We start from the raw sequence: 8,141 nt of genomic DNA on the forward strand, positions 1-8,141 counted from the left end.
CTTACAAGCCAGAAAGGAATGGAATCAAATATTTAAACTATTAAGTGAAAGGAAGTACCAGCCTAGAATAATATATCCAGCTAAGCTCTCCTTTAGATATGAGGGAGAAATGAAGATCTTTCCATATATACAAAAATTGAGAGTATTCTCCATTACAAGGCCTGCACTACAGGAAATAATGAAAGGGGTCGGCTCACCTAAAACTAAATAACAACAACAAAAAATACATAATTAGGAGTAAAGTGACTATCAGGTAAATAGAAGCAGAGGAGAGCGACCCTTACTAAGAATAGGGTGGTATAATCTTAAATAATAAGAAGAGAATTTCTATAGTAAGATAGTAATGAATGTTCAGCATAAATAGGGACAAATTGAGATAACAATGACTGTAAAGGGGAGGATTCAAAGATCTAAATTCGCAAAGGAAAATGGAGATAAGGCACACGCAGAAGAAAAGGGTGACCGTATATATATATAATCATCCTTTTCATATTAATAATGGTAACCACAGAAGATTCAGAACTGAAGTATATAACATAAAACAAAAAGAACTAGAGGCAAAACCCACAAATGCCAACGAAAATAAAGAAAACAGAAACACAAGGACAAGGAAGCAATGGAAATACTGAGCTACCAGAAAGCAAAAGATAAAATGGCTATAAGAAGACATCATATTTCAATAATCACCCTAAATGTAAATGCACTGAACTCACCAATAAAAAGACACAGAGTAACAGATTGGATCAAAAACCAAAATCCAACCATATGCTGCCTCCAGCAGAAACATCTCAGCTCCAAAGACAAATACAAACTCAAAGTGAAAGGATGGAAAATGATATTTCAAGATGATGGCATTCAGAGAAAAGCAGGAGTATCAGTACTAATATCAGACAAAATAGACTTCAAAATAAAAAAAAAAAGTAAAGAAGGATACTGAGGAATTCTTCATAATGATAAAGAGAATCATGCACCAAGAAGACATAACATTTATTAATATCTATGCTCCCAATCAGGGAGCTCTGAAATATGTAAAGAAATTATTAACCGAACTATAGGGAGAAACAGATCAAGACACTATCATTGTAGGGGACCTAAATACTCCACTGTCGGATATGGACAGATCATCCAAACAGAAAATCAATAAGGAAATAACATCCTTAAATTACACATTAGAACAATTGGAAATAATTGACATATGCAGAACCTTCCATCCCAAAACAGCTGCTTATACATTTTCCTCTAGTGCACATGGACCATTCTCAAGAATCAACCACATACTGTGACCGGAAATAGCCTTAACAAATATGAGAGGGTTGAAATCATACCAACCATATTCTTTGATCATAATGCTTTGAAACTAGAGATCAACTGGAAAAGGAAAGCAGGAAGAACCACAAGTACATGGAGATTAAACAACATGCTACTGAAGAATAACTGGATCAGGGAAGAAACAAAAAGAGAGATTAAGAGATACATAGAAATGAATGATAATGATAGTACAACATATCAAAACTTTGGGACATGGCAAAAGTGGTCATAAGAAGAAATTTCTTATCATTCCAGGTCTATATCCAAAAACAAGAATGAGTCCAAATAAACAACCCAACACTTCATCTTAGAAAACTAGAAAAGGAAGAACAAATGAAGCCTAAAGTCAGCAGAAGGAAAGAAATCATCAAAATTAGAGCAGAAATGATCAAGTGGGCTTCATCCCAGAGGGCTTGAACAGACACTTCTCGCCAGAGGACGTACAAATGGCCAACAAATATATGAAAAGATGCTCGCTTAGCTATTAGGGAAATGCAAATCAAAACCACAATGAGATACCTTCTCATACCTGTTAGAATAGCTATAATCAACAGGACGAGTAATAAGAAATGTTGGAGAGGATGCAGAGAAAAAGGAACCCTCATAAACTGCTGGTGGGACTGCAAATTGGTACAGGCACTATGGAAAACAGTATGGAGTTTACTCAAAAAAACTAAGAATTGATCTACCATACGATTCAGCAATCCCTCTACTGGCTATTTACCCCAAAGACTTGAAAACCCATATCGAAAATGTTATATGCACACCGATGTTCATAGCAGCATTATTCACAGAGGCCAGGATATGGAAGCGACTGAACTGTCCTATGATAGATGATTGGCTAAAGAAGTTGTGGTACATATATACAACGGAATATTACTCAGCCATAAGAAGAGATGAAATACTGCCATTTGCGACAACATGGATGGACCTCGAGATAATCATGCTAAGTTAAATAAGCCAGACAGAAAAAGTTGAAAATCACATGATATCACTTATATGTGGGATATAAACCTAAAAGAAACAAATGGGCAAGACAAACAAACAGAGACTTGGGGACATGGACAATGGACTAGTGGTTACCAGAAGGTAGAGGGTAGAGAGGGTAGAGGGAGTGGTAGACAGGTTAAAAGAAGTCAAATATAGCGGAGTACAGTTAGGGTGAAGTGGGTAAAGGGTATCAAATATATGGTAGCTGAAGGAAGCTGGAATTTGGGTGGTAATCACACAATAGAACATATAGATGTCAAATTATAATGTACACCTGAAAATTATATAATTGTATTAACCAAGGTTACTCCAATAAACTTAATAAAAAATGTAAAAAATAAAATAAAATAAATAAGAAAAGAACTATCTCACATCATCAGAAAAAAAAAAAAACAAAATAAGAATAATGGGTATACAAGAAGGAGAAGAAAGGAATAGGGAACAAAGAGCATATTCAAATAGCTGACAACAATTTCCCAAATCTATGAAAAAACTGAATCGACAAATCTAAGAAGGAAACAGAACACCCAATTATTTAAACTCAAAAGGCCTTTTCCAAGACACATTATATTAAAATTGTCAAAAATTAATGACAAAAGAAGGAATTCTCAAGGCAGCCAGGGAAAATAATTCAGTAATTTATAAAGGAAAACACATTAGACTATCATCGGACTTCTCAGCACAAGCTTAGAAGCAAGGAAAGAATAGAACCAAACATTTAAACTACTGAAAGAAAGAAATTAACAGCCAAGAATAATATATCCAGCAAAGCTCTCCTTTAGATATGAAGGAGAAATAAAGACCTTTCCAGACATACAAGAAGGAATTCTCTGCCAAAAGGCCTGCATTACAGGAAATACTGACAAGGGTCATTTTATCTAAAACAAAATGACAAAAAAATACATTACTATGTGTAAGATGACAAACAAGCAGGAAAGTGCAACTCTTATTAAGAACAGGGTATTATAAGCATAAATGTTACATAAAGATTAAAGTCCAAAAAAAAAAAAAAACACTTTGAAAAGAGAAGAAAACAGCTACTGAAACTTAGAAGTTAATGTTTAGCCTCTCTAGTGATAATTTGAGACAACAAAAACAGAAAAGTGAAGGGAGTAAAGATCTGAATCTGCAAAGGGTAATGGAGATAAGTCACACTCAGAAGAAAATAGACTAGTGTTTATATGCAACATGCTTTTACATAAGATTAATGGCAACCACGCACAAAAAATCCAGAACTGGGGCACATATCACAAAACAAGAGGGAACAGAGAAAAAAAAAACATATCACAAAACAAGAGGGAACAGAGAAAAAAAAAACCATAAAAAAACCCACCAAATTAAAATAAAAGACAGAAACACAAGAACAAATAAAAGACAGAAACACAAGAACAGAAACACAAAATGAAAGCTAAAATGACTATAGAAAAACCTCATATTTCATAATCACCCTTAATGTAGGTGGACTGAACTCAGCACTAAAAAGACAGAGTAGCAGATTGGATCAAAAAGAAAACTGAACCATGTGCTGCCTTCAAGAGCGAAATCTCAGGTGCAAGGATAAATATCAATTCAAAGTGTAAGGTTGGAAAAAATATTATAAGTAAATAGAATCCAGAGAAAAAGTGGGCTTTGATGTAATGATATCTGATGAAATAGACTTTAAGGTAGAAAAGGTAATGAGACAAAATGACAGATACTTCATGATGATACAGGGAACCATACATCAAGAAGACCTAACACTTATTAATATTTATGTTCCCAATAAAGGAGCTCCAAAATATGTAAAGTAACTAACAGAACTAAAGGGAGAAACTGACAAAAACACAATTATAGTAGGGGACGTAAATACCCCCATGTCAGCTATGGATAGATCATCTGAACAGAAAATCAATAAAGAAATATTAGCCTTAAATTACACATTAGAAAAATTGGACAAAATTGACATTTACAGAAACTTTCATCCCAAAATGGCAGTTTATAAATTCTTCTCTAGTGCATATGGAACATTCTCAAGGAAAGACAATATGTTGGGACACAAAATTAGTCTCAATAAATTGAAGAAGTTGAAAATCACACTAAGCTTGTTCTCTGACCATAATGCTTTGAAACTGAAGATCAACTGTAAAAAGAAAGCAAGAAGAACCACAAACACGTGGAGATTAAACAACATGCTAATTCTGAAGAACAACTGAGTCAGAGATAAAATAAAAGGAGAGATCAAGAGATACATAGAAACAAATAAAAATGAAAATACCAGATATCAAAACTTTTGGGACACAGCAAAAGCAGTAATAAGAGGAAAGTTCATATCATTATAGTCCTTTTCAAGAAACAAGAATGAGCCCCACCCCAAACAACCTAACATTAAATTAAAAAATAAAATAAAACTAGAAAAAGAAGACCAAATGAAGCCTAAAATCAGCAGAAGGAAGGAAATAATCAAAATAGAGCAGCTTAAATGAAATTGAGAATAAAAAGGCAATAGAAAAAATTAATGCAACAAAGAGCTTGATCTTTGAGAAGATTAATAAAATTGACAAACCTCTGGCTAGACTCACTAAAGAAAAAAAGAGACAGGACACAAATAAAAAAAATCAGGAATGAAAGAGAAGTTATGACAGATACCACTAAAATACAAAGGATCATACAAGAATGCTATGAAAAATTATATGACACCAAACAAATTTAATAAGAAATGGACAAGTTCTGAGAAATACACAACCTTCCTAGACTGAATGATGAAGAACTGGGAAATCTAAATAGACTGACCAACAGTATGGAAATTGAAACAATTATCAAAACCTCCCAAAACATAAAAGTTCAGGACTTTTGTACATTGATTTTGTATCTGAAACTATTTCTAATAGTTTTTTAGAGAATGGTTTTCTACATAGAGAATTACGTCACTGTAAAAAGTGACAATTTGATTTCCTCATTCCCTATTTGGGAATTCTACCAAATTCCACCAGTGAATTCTATTTATTCTAAATTCAAAGAAGATTTAATACCTATTTTTCTCAAACCTTTCCACAAAAATTGAAAAAAAGGCCATACTTTCTAGCTCATTTAATAAGGCCAACATTACCCCAATGCAAAAACCTGGTAAAGTTAATAGAAAGAAAGAAAACTGTAGACTAATATCTCTCATAAACACAGATGAAAAAATCCTAAATGAAATACTTGCAAATGAAATACAATAACACATTAAAAAGATTATACATCATGTTCAAGTGGGCTTTGTCTCAAGGATGTTGACATGGTTTAACACACACAAACTGAATAATGTGATACACCACATTATAAAAATGAGGAATGAAAATTATATGATCATAACATTAGATGCAGAAAAAGCTTTTGACAACAAATGGCATCTATTTATGACTAAAACACTTAATAAAATGGGTATAGAAGAAAAGTACCTCAACATAGTAAAGGCCCTATATGACAAACACTTAGCTAATGTCATACTTAATGGAGAAAAACTAAAAACTTTCCCTCTAAGATCAACAACAAGAAAAAGTCTGTCCACTATCACCACTATTATTCAATATAGTATTGCAAGACTTAGCTAGAAAAATTAGTCAAGAGAAAAAATAAAAAGCACCCAAATAGGGAATGAGGAAATCAAATTGTCACTTTTTGCAGTGACATAATTCTCTATGTAGAAAACCATTCTCTAAAAGACTATTAGAAATAGTTTCAGATACAAAATCAATGTACAAAAGTCCATAGTGTTTTTATATGCTAAAATTGATTTACAGAAAAATAAATGAAAAAAATTGCTTTTGCAATTGCAACAAAAAGAATAAAATGCCTAAAAATAGACCTAACAAAACATGTGAGGGAACTAAACACTGAAAACTCTAAGACATTATTAAAAGAAATTGAAGAAGACAGAAAGAAATGAAAAGATATTTCATGTTCATGGATTGGAGGAATCAACATAGTTAAAATGACCTTGTTATTTAAAGCATTATACAAATAATTCAATCTCCATCAAAATCTCAATGGCATTTTTTAAAGATAAAGAACAAAAATTTATCAGATTTGTATGGAATCATGAAAGACCCTGAATAGCAAAAGTAGTCATGAGGAAAAAGAACAAGGCCAGAGGTATCACTTTGCCTGACTTCAGATTACACTACACAGCCTCAATAATCAAAAAAGCATGCTAGTGAAACAGAATTGAGAGTCCAAAATTAAATCCCCATATGTATAGGCAAGTAATTTTCAACGAAGAATCCAAAAACATACAATGGGGAAAGAAAAGCCTCTACAATACATTGTCCTGGGAAGATTGGAAAGGCACAGGCAATAGAATAAAACAGACTGCTATCACCATATACCAAAATTAACTCAGTATGGATTAAGGACCTGAATATAAAACCTGAAACAACAAATTGAATAGAAGAAAACATAGGTACTAAGATCATGGACCTAGGATTTAGAGAGGATTTCATGAATTTGACCTCAAAGGAAAGGGAAGTAAAAGCAAAAATAAACGAATGGGACTTTATCAAACTAAGAAACTTCTACAGAGTAAAAGAAACCATCAACAATCAAAGAGGCAACCATCTTCATAGGAGAATATATTTGCAAAAAAAGCCTCTGATAAAGACCCAATTTCCAAAATGTATAAAGAATTCATATAACTTAATAATATAAAACAAATAATTCAATTAAAAAATGGGCAGTGGACCTGAACAGACACTTCTCCCTAGAGGAATACAAATGGCCAACAGACATATGAAAAGATGTTCAAATTCGCTAGCTCTTAGGGTACTACAAATTATCTTAATAAAACTAAAAAAAAAAAAAACTACAGTGAGATACATCTCACACCTGTAATGGCTATCATCAATAGGAAAAGTAATAACAAGTGTTGGTGAGGTTGTGGGGAAAAAGGAACTTTCATTCACTGCTGGTGGGAATGTAAATTGGTACAGCACTATGGAAAACAGTATGGAGTTTCCTCAAGAAACTAGGAATTGAATTACCATATGACCCAGCAATCCCTCTTTCTGTGTATTTACCCAAAAGAAATTGAAAACATTTATACATGAAGATATATGCACCACAAATGTTCATAACAACATTATTCATGGTGGCCAGGACAAGGAAGTAACCAAAGTGTCCGTGGGTAGTTGATTGGATAAAGGAGATATGATACATATATACAACGAAATATTGCTCAACCATAAGAAAAGATGAAATATTGCTATTTGTGACAACATGGATGTACTTTGATATTATCATGCTAAACTAAATAAACCAAACAGAAAAAGTTGAAAATCATATGATTTCACTCATATGTGGCATATAAAACTGAAAGCAGTGAACAAACATAACAAACAGAGACTCATGGACATGGACTGTGAATTAGTGGTTACTAGAAGGGAGGGAGAGTGAAAGATAAATAGAAGTAAAGGGGGTGAAATATTTGGTGATGGAAGAAAATCTAACTTCTGATGGTGAACACGCAATGTAATTATATATACAACATGCTCTTGAATTGTACACTTGAAACCGATTTGATTTTTTTAATCAATGTTCCCTCAATAATTTTATTTAAAAAATAATAAAAATAGTCTCTTTCCACATGGTTTGATGGATGAGAAATAAAAAGAAATCTGGTCTGCAAACTGAGTGCTAAGCACCAGCTATATGAAAAATAATACGGTTTCTAATCTCTTACAATTCAGAACATAAGTGAGATTTTCTAGATTTTCCAGATCCAGTAACTTTGTGAGTTACTCTAGGAAATATACTTCATCTTTCTATCCCTGTTGTTTATCATAGGACAATTCTCTAATAGGGTGTGTGTGTGATGGGGGATGAAAATG

Source organism: Pteropus vampyrus, unplaced genomic scaffold (assembly GCF_000151845.1).
Source record: "Pteropus vampyrus isolate Shadow unplaced genomic scaffold, Pvam_2.0 Scaffold71, whole genome shotgun sequence".
Classification (NCBI taxonomy): Eukaryota; Metazoa; Chordata; class Mammalia; order Chiroptera; family Pteropodidae; genus Pteropus; species Pteropus vampyrus.